We start from the raw sequence: 14,504 nt of genomic DNA, 5'->3' as shown, positions 1-14,504 counted from the left end.
TAGCTTACGGATGTATTGTAGATTAAAAGGTTACCTTGATATTTTTCTGAATGAAGGTAGCTGATTCCTTGTCACTCAGAAGAGCAGCATGTTTCCTCTTATATACTCTTCTTGCATACTGTTTCTGTTCATAATCTTTATTAACATTAGCAACTACAAAAGTGTCTTCATGTGACTCTTGTTCTGTAGTATTATCTGTTGGACTTTCATTCAGGATATTCTACAAAAAATAAAGATCCGTGTTAGATTGAAATATGTGGTAGTGTTTGAGAAAAATTCATTGATCAATTTGCTATAAAATACTCAGAAAGTGTTACCTCTTTGACGTTTTCAGTTCTGATTCTTGGATTGCTTTGTACATCTGGAAGAAACAGCCTCGAAACAGTATAGTCAGGTCTACAACTTCTAAAATTGTATTTTGTCAATCTGAACTGAAAAATTAGCTTGTGTCCACATATTTTTTCAACTAATTTTGGTACCTCCATATTATCTTGATTGATCGAGGAAATCAAGAAATCTGCAGATTCATTAATTAGCATCTGAGCTTCCTTGCCGAAAAGTACGCTAGTTGCACTTGCTGTTGAATCACTTATTTCAATCTTAATTTTGGATCTGCAATTGTGCAAACATTATGTTTTAAAAATTGTATTCGTATTAGCAATAGCGGAATAACATTGTAAACACTAAATTATTTACCGTGTTTTAGGATGAGCCTTTTTGTTGCATTTTTTGCAGAAGTAGTGATCATAATTCTTGTCAAGTTGCTTCTTGCAGTTATCTTCACTACATGAGATGTAGTACCAACCATATTTTGCACTAACTGCATTAATTGTTGCTTCAACGGTAAATATCTTTTCCTGCACATAGAAACTTGTAATTCATATGTATGTAATTAGGTTTAAAAATGTAGTTCATAAGGATTAATCGATTGCACACCTCATTTGATGAGTCGAACAGAATCAAATTTAATTCTTCCAAAGTTCTTCTATTGTACTGCATTTGCTCCTCCAATGTCCCTTTTAGATGGCCCTCTGTATGTATCTCTTTGGTAACATTTTCAATAGAACATATACTAATTGCATAAAAATAATATATATTATGTTAGAGTGCATATTACAAAGATTACAATTGAAATATCAATATAGGAAATTATTTTACCTGTTTTGTACATCCATAGCTTCAGGAATAGGTAAATCTATAAAAACTTGTGTTGCGTTGGTTGATGATAGAGAATATCTTGCAAATATCTCAATTATTTACTTTGTACTATTATGCTTATCCAAAATTAAATGACTGATATTATGGAGACTTACTGCCAAATTTCTTCACGGTTGTAGATGTTATTACGATGACATGAGATTTTGACTTAGCATCGACTTGGTCAACTTTGGAATTCCACAATCTAACTTTGATTTCTTGATCACTGCAAATAAAAAATAGAGCATACAAATCATTATGGAACATTAAGTATTTCTAGGTGTTTAGAATTTGATAGGGAAAGTAAGTATGTAACTAATATGTTATTTCTACATGATTACAGATAGTTTTACATGCCATGCAATTCTTTTTATTGTGTACCATTGTGCAGTTTGTGCATATGTCATAAACATTAGTACCAGATTAGTTTATTTGGCATCATGCTTGAAGTAGACATTGTTTATTTCAATGTGCCTTCATATTGCATATAAAATTGATTGTTTCATTTTGCTTTTGTAACTTAAAACATTTAAGTACAGATCCGTCAATGGATGCATAGTGGTTGGAAAAATAATGGCTGTCAAACATTAAGTATTTCATGAAACAAAAGGTATTAAAAATCTGCCTGCAAAAACATGATTTTTGGGGACATAGCTGTACACGATCATCAGGAGTGCCGGATTAGTAGCATAATATTATTATACGCAAGAAACACAGAAAGATTTGGCAGTTGACTTTCATTACATTTTTTTTAAACTTACTCGATTAGGAGCACAATATCACGGATTTTGGATACTCCAAATTGTGTCTTGGTTTCTTCAACTGGACCAATGTATGATGCAACTCCTATAACATCTGTTTAGACATAAACATGAATGCTTAGGTGGCAATTAAATGGGAGAAAAAAGGAAAATATTAGAAGATATTAGAAGCCAGTGATACCAACCTGACAGGTAAGTGTCGTTGTTGATTCTTTTGAAAAGCATATCTGTGTTGAAGAACTTGAAACTATATCTTGGAATCTCATCTATATCTTTGATCTTCTGCATAGTAGTTGTGGTCAAGAAGTTCACTACCTTGTCGTTTTCCACTGGTCGATATGTTTTCGTTGCTGGTGTCACTTTAACATTCGATATGACGTAAACATTATTTTCTTGAATCAAAGATTTGAATTTTTCCATAACTGTCTTATTGATAACTCCGTGCACCATGGTACCCTAGATTGTCATCATCATTAGCTTGTAAACTGAAATAAACTACAAATAACTTTTAATTACAATGAAGAATCTTTTTACCTCTTCATCAATAAGGATCATGTCAACACTTAAAAGTTCACCACTACTGAGCAAGATAGCATCCCATAGTCTTGTTACCCTTGCTTTGATTTTCCATAGCTCCTTTCCTGGCCTAATTTCACTTAAAGCTTTGTACATCATTGCAACTTGTGAACTGAAACTTCAGGTATAAAAAAAAACATCAAGAAAACACGCAATGGATAGAAGACGAAAGCACCTCTCAGATATTTGGGTGTACAAATGTAGAATATGAAAACACTTGTCATAGAAATAGAATACTAAAGCACCTGACAGATTAATACTGCACGAATCTGCTTGATGTCCCTGCCCTGTTTGATGTTCCTGCCCTGTCAGAGAACCTGACAGATTGAAACTGGACAATGCCTGATGTCCCTGACTTGCCAGATTCTTTTGGTGAAGAAGTCTTATTGTTGTATATATTAAGGTTTCTTTTGGTGAAGAAGTCTCATCGCTGTATATATTAATATGTTCTATATTTGATTCGGAGATTGATTTGTATTTGATTCGGAGATTGATCCGTAACTAAGTTGGAGTCTGTGTGGGAGACGAAGTCTGTGTCCTGGAATTTATGCTTTTTCTCAGTGTCTTGCTTGTGTAGCACATAGTGAGCTGTGTTATTTCATTTTTCATTTTCCAGGGCAATACCATATAAGGTGGAGTGGCAAAGAGGGGTTTTTGCAACACTAAGTTGGAGTCTGTGTGGGACAGTGCATAGGTCATCTTCCATATACTGCAAGATTGATGCTGGAGTGCTAATACCTTTCAAGATTGATGCTGGAGTGCTAATACCTTTCATCTATCATTTGTTCCCTTACAGCCTATGGAAATTTATGTTGATGATGAGGGAAAGTTGACCCTCCATGGCCTTGTACAGGTAACATTGGAATCTTTGCAGCTCAATCAATTCAACGGTTAGATGGTTTGCTTTTTCTCAGTGTCTTGCTTGTGTAGCACATAGTGAGCTATGTAATTTCCTTTTTCATTTTCTAGGGCAATTACCATATAAGGTGGAGCGGGAAAGAAGGGTTTTTGCAACACTAAGCATATTTGGCGAAATTGCAGTGTGCAACAGTGCATAGGTAATCTTCCATATACTGCAAGATTGATGCTGATGCTCTTGATTTTAATCAAGTTGTGATATTTGTCAAGAGTTTTAGCAGAGTTGCAGAACTGAATAAGTTGCTTTGTGAGTGCAACTTCCCTTCAATCTGTATCCATTCTGAAATGATCCAGGAAGAAAGGTACTTTCCTTCCGCGATGTCAATGCACTTTCTTTTCCTTCCGTGATGTCAATGCACTTTCTGTTTTCTGTGATTCTGTGTTTTTTAATTGTTTTTTTGACCCAATCCTTTCCTGGGTACAACTGACAGATTGAAACTGGACAATGCATACCTGCCAGATTCTTTTGGTGAAAAATTCTGACCTGTCAGATAACCTGACATATTTTTGGTGTTTAGTCTTATCGTTGTATATATTAAGATTTCTTGTAGTGAAGTCATTGTATATATTAAGGTTTCTTTTGGTGAAGAAGTCTCATCGCTGTATATATTATTTGTTTCGGAGATTCATCCGTAACTAAGTTGGAGTCTGTGTGGGACACGAAGTCTGTATCCTGGACTTTATGATTTTTTTTTTGTAATCTTTATGGTTACGGATTGTCGAACTATCAATTGAACGGTTAGATGTTTTGCTTTTTTATTTACGGATTGTCGAACTATTAATTGAACGGTTAGATGTTTTGCTTTTTTATGAGAATTTCTAGGTATTTTTGTAGGAATAACGTGGAGGCACCAAAAGGAGCCTCCAATTAGTAAATATAAGATTCTGAGTAACAAGATTGATCTATTTTCCCTAAAGATCCTATACAGCATTGCAAGCAACTTCTTATGTGCGGTATTTGTTTTATAACTACTTCTATGCAAATGACATTTATTCCTCAGCAGAGATAAATCCTGGTGGGATTCACTGCACACTATGCATCGAAGTGTCAGCAGATGGGAATTATGTGCTCTCCATAACTAATCTCCTGCTTATGCATGAACAGGTAAATACAATATTCTCCTTACTAATACTCTGTTTTTACTACCACTAACTGGCCTGATACCTATTGATGAATATGTTTGTACAACGACCGCTACTAATATTTCAATACTAATTTATATATGACTATTTCGCTTACATGACAAAAATAGATAATTTTGGTATACAAACAACTTTATTTTTTGTCTCAGAACAAGCCTATGTATGTTGAGGTCATAGGGTTTAGATGCTACAATTTGTTCATGTACATCTTTCTTGGTGCTCGATGTTTCCATTTTCCTTTGAGGTTAAGTTCTGCTCTTGTTGGATAGAAACCTGTACAAATCCTCCCAGTAAGCCACTTATTGATAAGTGCGTTAGTTGTATGTCAAATCAAAATATTCTATTTCTTTTATTATTAGTTACACTCACAATATGCATAACTCAATATAGTAACAAGGAGATCAGTTAGGCCTTGTGCCTAATAGAAGCCTGCTCCATTGTTAACTCAGCAACTGAATTAGTACATAATGTAATCTCTCTCATATCAACTCTATGCTTGATAGACTCTCCATATAGAATGAAAATTCTGTTATTTAGGAACCTTATTTTGCAAGGAAGTATAAAACTAATTTCTCTCGCTTCTCTTTGTTTTTCACTTTCCTTTGTTCTGATAACTGCAAGAAGTTCTTTGCCAAGCCCCTTTTCATGTACACGCTAATGCAACCGGAAGTATTGTCTTTGTTTCCCTTCAGAGTTTCACTGCTTCGATGGTGACGGGGGAGCCGGCGGTAGAGACAACAGTACAGCGCTGCGCCACAAGTTGTAGGCCACTTGCCGGGGAGGAAGCCGATGGGGGAGAAGGGAGGGAGAAGCCAGGTTTGGCTAGAGAAAGGAGATCTAGGCAAACCGTCTGGAGAGGCTTAACACAGATCAACATCAGCTAGGAAGCCACTTTATCTCTCTCCACCGTGATTTAGGAAAGGCGGGTGTGCACCTGATGATCTAGACTTGCCAAGGACAACATAGGCTATGCGTGCATTGTCTTTCCTCATCACCCACGTCTGCTACACGCTCGACGACATTGGTGAGATTAACTCAAAACAACTACATTGGCTTCTGACTATACAAAACTCAAGGATTCAGCCATTTCCATATTCACTTTCTTCCAGGATGTTGAAAGTTTAATATTGGAATATTTATTTATGTTCAGAGCTGTTAGACGATTATGATTATGTATAGTTGAAATATCTAAAAAGCTAATATACCATTGAGTTAATAAATAGTTAATTTTTTCGAGAGAAGCATCAGTTAGAGATATTGAACAATTATTGATGTTAAAAACTAATATTCATCCAAGTTGTACATTAGTTGTTTATTGCATGCTATGTAGTACATAGCATGTTCATGTAACTTACTATTTCCTTTTTGTTAACATGGATGTACCATTGTTCTCATATGTTACATGCAGATAGATGCCAACACTGCCAAAAAAAAAATACACATTTTCCATTACTGAAATTGCATGGTCAGCCATCTCTCTAAATGAACAGGGCTTTAATTTTAAGTGCCTTTAATCACAAGGAGTCTTCTTTGCCCTTGGTTGCATATGTTTCATTTCTAAACAATAAAAGTCTAAATTTCCACTTGAAAGGACAGATGCACACTTGGTTACTACCTGATCCTACTTAGTACATCGAACAAATTATGCTTTTTATTGTAACCTGAAGTCCTGATTTCAATAGCTCAGCAAAGAAATGAAAAGGAAATAGGCTTGACCTATAGTCATACAGTGTGTAAGAGAAGAATGGTCATGCGCCTTATTCATTCCTTCATTTTCTTTAAAAAAGTTGTTTTGTAATGATAATGAAAGTTAAAATGCTAAATATTTCTCTTTATGGAGCCCATCATTGTGGGTCCTTACTAAACTTTATAACTTGTTTACCTGCTTCATACAGTAATTTACTATCCTATTTAATTTTCATGCAATAAAAGGAAATCATTAATGAAGGAGAAGATGATGATGACCTGAACATTAACCTAAGGAAAAAGAGCACTGTGCAAATCAAAAGAGCAAGGCAATAAGGTATCAGAAAATATATATATATATATATATATATATATATATATATATATATAGTAGTCTATGTGAATACTGCTATATGAATAGTATATAAATTTACTGAATCTGAATTTATCTTTATGCAGTACAAGAAAGTAGAAACTGACTTTTGGGAAATCATTTTTAAAGTACTAGTTGAGTGTTCGTAAGTTGCAACGGAAACAAAAATTAGCATTGTAGCGAGTCAACAATTGCTTTGTAGGTGTTTGCATGTGACCTGTTGGCACTGTGGCGAGTCAACAATTGATTTGTAACGGCAACAGGCACACAGGCGGAGCAAGCCCAGTCGGTACAGGCGCGGAAGGAGCTCGGCCTAGTGGGAGTGGGTTGGTGTCATCGAGCGAGCAAGCAGCCCGAGCGGTCGATCTGTGCTTGTGGGCTACTCAGCGCGGCTGCAGCCCAGGTCGGCACATGGCGCGCTGGGCCAGGTCCGCGCACGAGCCGCAGAGGCAAACTGTGGATGCGGGAAATCCCGGAGCGGAACCAGGACGCGCTGTGTGCTTTTGAAGTAGTATATATACAGCAACGGGAACCGAATATTTCCACGCTATAACATATGTCACCATTAAATTCAAAATAGACAGCCACCTAGACATCTAGTTACATGGTGCTAAATATGTGAAGTGTAAAAAATGATATGAAATGTAAACCCTGCAGCTGCAGCAGTAAAGCAAGCTAATGCATTCAGCTAAATGGCAGTGCCATGTAATCTCAAGTATAGGAATAGTGAGCTAGTGGCATTTAAGTGAACAAAAAGGAGCAAACATGACATATTCTCAATCTTAAGGTCACAAATCACCCTCTGTATCCCAATGCTTGCTTTAAGACACCATCTAGAAAGAAAAAAAAATCTTATTTTTCTCATCTCTTGGATACACAGTATCAATCTGGCTATTTCAACTGTCTTTCAGTTAGGGAAAGAAAAATTCTAGTATTCAGATATGCTTTATCTCAAACAAAGCAGCACATTCTTAATTGCCAATCAGGCAATAAACAGTAAATAATCAAAATTCCTTACACTCAAGAAGGAAAACAAAACATAGGAGGAAACTAATGTGGATCATATTGGGCCCTCGCTGGTATGGACAAAAAGATAGAGAAATTGGAGACAATTAATAAGCCTTCCTGATGTGCCTTGCAGCTAGACAACTCATGTATAAAAGCATTTCATTTTTGTGAACACCGGTGCATGTCGTAACATTTCTTACTGATGTCTTAAGCATTTCATCGAGCTCCTAGCAAGCACAACAGTAACCAAGCTCAAATATATAAATCCTGACGAACATAGTATTAGTAGTTCTTCTGTATAACTCAACAGAGTCAAACCTGCAAGGAGAATCAATAAAGCTGCTCACCGACCTTCTTGGGTGTCGTCTCTGCCTTGTGTCATCTACCCTGCATTAAACGGGGAGAAGAGAACTCTATGTTAAGCCTGTGCAGCACTGTCACCACTAAATTTCATTCCTATAGCATCTGTGAATTTGAGACAAATGCTACCAGTTCATCAAGTAAAACTGAATAACTTGTGAAAGATTGCTGCTGAAATAGATTGTGAACTGGAAGACTTAACAACTAATTCAGGGGTTCAGATATTATAATAGAAGGCTGATCTAGATAACTGAAAGATTTAACAACTAATTCAGGAGTTCAGATATTATAATAGAAGGCTCACCTAGATGATTTTTGTGTCTCGGTAAGAAGAATAGAATGTTAGGAAAAAAAACATTAATGGGAGGGACATTTGCAAATCATAGCATCTTTTGGCAATGTATTTCTCATCATCTTCAGATTTGGTTTGGATGAGAAGATGATTTTCCTAGCTAGAAGCTCGGAGGTGCACCATACAATTTTGCTTTTAAGATGCTAATGTTCAAGGGCTGGATGGAGGAAAGCAAGATTAAAAATAAGAGGCAAGTCAACTGAGCTATAAGCTTGTTCACAGCGCAAGGGCAAAGAAGTCAAGAAGTCTGCTATCTTTTCAACGATGTCATATATGAATCCCATTGACTGATAATCCAATTGACTGAAAATCCAATTCGAAAGGCCACGAACCTTGACTGATAAACCAATTCAGACTTACGGATGTTGCTAGATAATCAGCACCGAAAAATGCAACTCAAACTGCAAGTATTCCAGTTCCTTGTTGATCTTGAGCAGGATCTGGATTGTAAATAGCATCTCTGCGAAATAAAAATAGTGACCGACCAACCTTTTGTTAGGAACAGCAGCAAAACCCATCGATTAGAGAGAGAAATACAGATACAGATACCACATTCCGAAGAAAAAGTAGTACAACACAATAAGTTAGTTCCTGGAGGTTCTTGCCGGAGATGGTGGTGAAGACGTCGTGGAAGTCGCGCTCGGAGAGGGGCCCGCAGAAGAGCAGCGCCTGTAGCAGGGTATGGTACCGCCAGGAGAGCGACGCCATGCTCTTGACGTGCTTGCTCCCGCTCGCTTGAGAAGAAGAGATTCGGCCTCCACTGCCTCGCGAGATTCGCAGCTGGGGATAGCCGCCGAGGAGATCTACACGCGCGTGGGTGGTGAACGGGGAGGGAGGAGCGGAACGAGCGGATCAGTGCGCGAGTTATCTGGAATCGCGAGCGGATTCGGAGAGGAGAGAAGGGGATGAGAGCGGAATCAGCGCGCAAGATTGACGAGAGCGAAACAGGCGTTTTTTTAAGTAGTAGAGATTTTGAATAGCTATTTGGCGATCGGGATCCTACACTGTAGGTAACTAAAATACATTAGATCTGATTTGAGCCGTTGATTTCATGATAGATGTATCAGATTCGTATGCTACAGTGTCACTACAGTGCCAGGAATATCTGCATATGAGAGGGATATGATCCTTTTGTTACACGGTTGTGTGTTGAATCTGAATTGAATTCAGGTCGATTTGACTTCTACTCCAAATTGGGTATGGAAAGTTGATGTGGCAGGTCCATCTTTGAATGTGGTGTAGACATGTCATTTGTGAGTACGCTTTCTTTTAGAGGACTTAGAGGGAAGCTGGCTGGTCTTGGATCTTGATTCATTAACATAATGATGTAATCAGATTTAGGCAGCATCATATAGTTTTTAAAATCATTATATGCATCGAAAAATAAAAGTAACTAATTAAGTTTACATGTACAAGCTTGAGTTATCGATCCTTATATAACTTGAGCAGTGGTGGCACTATCGGTGGCTGTATTAGTAGGGAATGCCCTTATCAAGAAGAACCGGTGTGGAGCACCCGCTATACCTCACCGGCGGCTAGCACACCTTGTGGTTTGCCATCTCGCCGTCAGTGTGAAAGGGTGATTGATTGGTTGAAGCAGTGACCTCGTCGGCCATGGATCTAGAGTGACACAAGAAAATGGTGGTTAACGCATCTCCCAATAGAAAATATCACCTTCTCTAAGACGGCGGCAGTAGCAACAAATAACATTATCCTTTCAAATATTGATATTGAATAAGATGACTAGATACTAACAATGGTATAAGTTAAAATTTAAGGATGTGTTTGGTTTTTCACATTTTCTCCATCCTGACTTAGCGGATGCATAGAATCCTAAAAAAAAGTTTGTTTAATTGCATGTATCTAATGTTGCAACATGGTTTTACAGGTGCAAATATACAGCCTCATTTTAACCCGGTGGATACAACATCTGCATCCGCTCATGCAGACAGACCCATTTATTAATGTCATAAAATCTTCATACGAATAACTAATCACAATATCAACTCTTATATCCGTTCATATAGCCTCTAATTCAGTCAATCAAACAGAAAATCAGCACATCCTATCCAGATAGATATAACCAATCAAATATTCTTCTTTTCAATAAATATAACTTCGTTCAATCTACTTTACTTAGCCTACTTCTACAAAACCACGTCCAAGAACCAAACACACCCTAGGTTTATAAATTAGTGGAAGATAGCATGCCAGTTCCATACGGCGCTCTGGGTTGCTACGGACCATATCCCACCATAGGTACTACTTTGCGATTCGTTCACAGACAATCCCCGCAGGTTCCCCTTGACCTCGATCCTGCCTGCTTCCCTGCTGACGGACAAAGCTAATTCGCGCGCTAGGAGCAAAAGTAGTAACTTTTCAAACAGTCTCTCTCACCTTTTCATTTTTAGAAATTTTTTCTTCTCACGTCTTTTTATATTTAGAAAAGTTTTCAAATAAATTATTCGATAAGTTTTCTAGACAGGTTTTCCAAAAAAGTTAATGAGAAAAATTTTAAGAAAAAGTTTTGAATAAAAATTAACAAGAAAAATTTACTTAGAAAAGTTTTTGAGAAAAAGTTTTCAAATTTTTTTCCTTCCAAAAATCGGAAGTGGGCCCACCATTTTATTTTGCACGTTTTTCTTTTTTTTTTCAAACTTACTCTCCATGAAATATAATGCAAAGGATATTATTTGAAAAAAAAAATTCACAGAAGTTGTTAGAATTGTCTCTAGTTTTTTTAGAATTTTTTGTGATTTATTATTATTATTTTTGAAATTTTGGGGGTGTTTTGCAACAAAACCGATCATTTAGGGTTTTTTTTACAACAAAACAATTTTTGAGAGGAAAGTCAAAACCAAGTGATTTTTGGGGGGTTTGCATTTTTCTCTTAGTAAAAACTGCATGCACGAATGTGGCACAGCTGCATCATATCATTGAAGCCACTTGCCAATTGACTGTTATAAGTTGAAGATAATTTTGTTTTATGCATGCCGTTCTTGAGGCCCTGTAACGCTATCTACATTCATATGGTTTTGTTCATACATTATTTCCTGCATCTCTAGCTTTGAAAATACAGGAGATTTGAGGCCCTGTAACGCTATGTCGCTATCTACATTTATATGGTTTGAGTTTGGTTTTTTAAGTGCCCTATATTCTTTGTCCAATCAAAGATACACAGTTCCTTCTGTGTGTTCTCATTTTTTAGCAAGAGAATTGGTTTGAGTTCGTAGCAAATGAATAATTATTCTTTGCATTCGTTCTTAAAGATCATTTGAGATTTGAACTATTCATGCAGAATGATTTTATATGTGAGATGATTAATTTGAGACCATCAGCAGGTCCATGTTTTGGTGAACTCTGTACCCAATTCTTTGAAGTCTAAGATGTTGACATTTCCTTAAGATTGTGATGTTGTTTCTCCTCACATATGACATATGGCACTGATCAAGGCACACAAGTTTCTGAGCTGCATTATATCTTCTCCAGGGTGTGATCTGACCTACATCAGCAAACAACTGGACTATTTATTTTGTTATGGTGTGTTTCAGATTGTTGTAATTCCGCCTCTATTTATGAAAGCATTTTTTATGCAGATTGTATATCATGGCAACAAGACGGACTGTTCAGTACTCACCTCTTCATACGGAGAATAGTGATGGTAGCAATGTTAATGAAGAGAATGATGTTGACCTTCGTTTCAGTTACATCCCAAAATCACACAGGAAAAATCCTTGGAAGTCAATTGCCCTTGCGCATTTCCTCCTCCTTATAGGAATTGCACTTCTCTCACTGTCATATTTTCAGTCTTGCAACAATTGCTTCCTTGTGGGCTATCGTCATTCCCTATCCTCTATCTTGGAGTCCCACTCACAACCGAACGGCTCTCCAAGCAGCACTTGCAACCGATCGTGAACAAGATTGCATCGAGGATTCCCTTGTGGCAGGCAAAGCATATTTCTAAGCCTGGTCGTGCTACCTTGGTCAGGACTGTGCTCTCGTCAACTCCGGTTCATCATCTCATTGCAATCAAGGTGCCACCGTGGCTGATCAAACAAATCGACAAATTAAGAAAGGCTTTCCTATGGGCGGGCGATAAACCAATGACCGGTGGTCGTAGCTCTATAGATTGGCCTACGGTCTGTCGGCCGATCGCGTTAGGCGGCCTCGGCATACCCAACATTCGCCTAGCAGGCGTGGCTCTGAGGTTGCGCTGGCTCTGGTGGAAGCGCTCTCAGCCGGACAAACCGTGGGCTGCTCTTCCGTTTGCCCATGAGCGTGAGGTTGTTGATCTCTTCAATGCCTCCACCGTTTTTGTGGTCGGCAATGGCAGGACCACGCTCTTCTGGACGGATGCCTGGTTGGGAGGTCACTCCATCCGATCACTGGCTCCTGACATCTTCAATTGTGTTGCCACTTCAGTCACCAAAAGGAGAAATGTTTTTGAAGCCTTAACTGAGCACAAATGGATCAGAGACATCTCGGGGCACTTAACCGTACCGGCCATTGCCCAATACTTGCAACTCTGGTCTCAACTTGACAGTGTGATCCTCAGCGACGACGAAGACCAAATCGTTTGGAAATGGTGTGCCTCCGGCTGTTACTCCGCGAAATCAGCCTACAATATCATGTTCCAGGGCTCCATTCGCTTCGAGGGGGCCGAGCTGGTGTGGAAGGTTTGGGCTCCTACAAGAGTTAAATTCTTTGCCTGGTTGGCTCTCCACGGCAGATTATGGACTGCCGTCAGAAGGCGTAGACATGGGTTACAGCAGGATGATTCTTGCGCGTTGTGCTCTCAACTCCCGGAGTCCACAAACCACCTCCTCCTTCAGTGCAGCTTCGCCAGGCAGGTATGGTGGCGGCTACTCGGCGTCCAGATACAAACAACGGAAGGCACCATTCTCTATTGGTGGCTCCAACTCCGAGGGAGTGTGGTTAGTGACCTCAGGAAGGGCATGGACTCCCTCATCATGTTAGTATATCGCCGGCTTTGGCTATCACGGAATGATATCGTTTTTCGGAACAATCGTGCGACCCTGGACTCCTTCGTGGCGACAATCAGGGAAGACGTAAGGCTTTGGTGTAGTGCTGGAGCTGCCAAGCTCGCCAAACTTGCAATTCAGCTGAGGACAATCGGCTAGCACTGCTGATCAATGTGTTCTAGGTGTCTTTGGTTGTTGCTTCTTTGTGTAATTACGCAAAACGCTATGTTCTAGTCTTATGGCCTTGCTGAGGTCGTTGTAAGTTACTGTTTGTATATTTTCCTACCTTAATACAAAGATGCGTAATTCTCCTACGTATTTAGAAAAAAAATATTTTATATTCACAAGTCGCATGGAGGGTGATGGTTCTCAGGCATATGGTCTCTTATTCCAGGGTATCCTTGCTTTTCTTCCTGGTATGTCACCATAAACCATTCTAGTTACTCTGTATTTTTGTATCAATTTATGTCTTTTGCTAACAATGAAGCAGCCATTGGTTGCATGAAATTCTTTTATTTCTCCTGGTGGTTGAGTTTTATGCCCTCTCTGTTAAACAGTTGTGTAATTATTCGAATGTGTTTTAAGAGTCCCTAAATTGGTTAATTTGTAATCAATACTAATAGTGCTCTTTACCCTTGCAAACAAAACTTGGCTGCCCTTATAGTGTAGTGTCTCAGTATATTACAATATGGAAGTGAAGGAATGTATGTTCTGCTGATTTTCACAGCTCACAACATTATTGACATGATGTTCCATTCTAATCCTTTTTGCAGGCTATTACGAGACTCGAGTTGCTTATTATTCATGGAGAGGAGCACCTGGGTACACCTTCGCATCCATCCCAGATTATTAGGCTTTTGTATTTCCGTTAGTGCGGGCGTGAGGCAGCAAGGCCAAGCACAAAGACAGTTATGCTATGGAATGGAGCTATCAAATAAGCGCTTGCGCTTGTTAGCAATCGGAACGGAGATGCAATTCATCTTCTGCCTCGCTGCTGTGTTCATGCAGCTATCAAATGAGCGCTTGCACTTGTTAACAATCAGAACGCAGATGCAATTCATCTTCTGCCACGCTGCTGTGTTCATGCATGGCTTAAGTTGGCAGCATAGCAATAATGATGTTACCCAGAATGCTGCTGGGAACATAGC

At 38.6% G+C, this 14,504-nt stretch overlaps 2 long non-coding RNA genes across 2 annotated transcripts; one reads left to right on the top strand and one right to left on the bottom strand.

The window, feature by feature from the left end:
• The first annotated feature begins 420 nt into the window (after window positions 1-420).
• On the top strand, window positions 421-3,620 carry LOC133893416 (uncharacterized). Its single transcript, XR_009904494.1, has 3 exons — window positions 421-843; window positions 3,151-3,387; window positions 3,504-3,620. It is a non-coding gene; the product is annotated as an uncharacterized LOC133893416 (long non-coding RNA).
• LOC133893415 (uncharacterized) lies at window positions 796-3,154 on the bottom strand. Its single transcript, XR_009904493.1, has 6 exons — window positions 2,780-3,154; window positions 2,144-2,646; window positions 1,959-2,052; window positions 1,159-1,423; window positions 937-1,072; window positions 796-857 (listed from the first exon to the last, which is right to left on the bottom strand). It is a non-coding gene; the product is annotated as an uncharacterized LOC133893415 (long non-coding RNA).
• Window positions 3,621-14,504: the final 10,884 nt, after the last annotated feature.

This window comes from Phragmites australis, chromosome 15 (assembly GCF_958298935.1).
Source record: "Phragmites australis chromosome 15, lpPhrAust1.1, whole genome shotgun sequence".
NCBI lineage: Eukaryota > Viridiplantae > Streptophyta > Magnoliopsida > Poales > Poaceae > Phragmites > Phragmites australis.
This window is presented reverse-complemented; position numbering and strand designations above follow the sequence as displayed.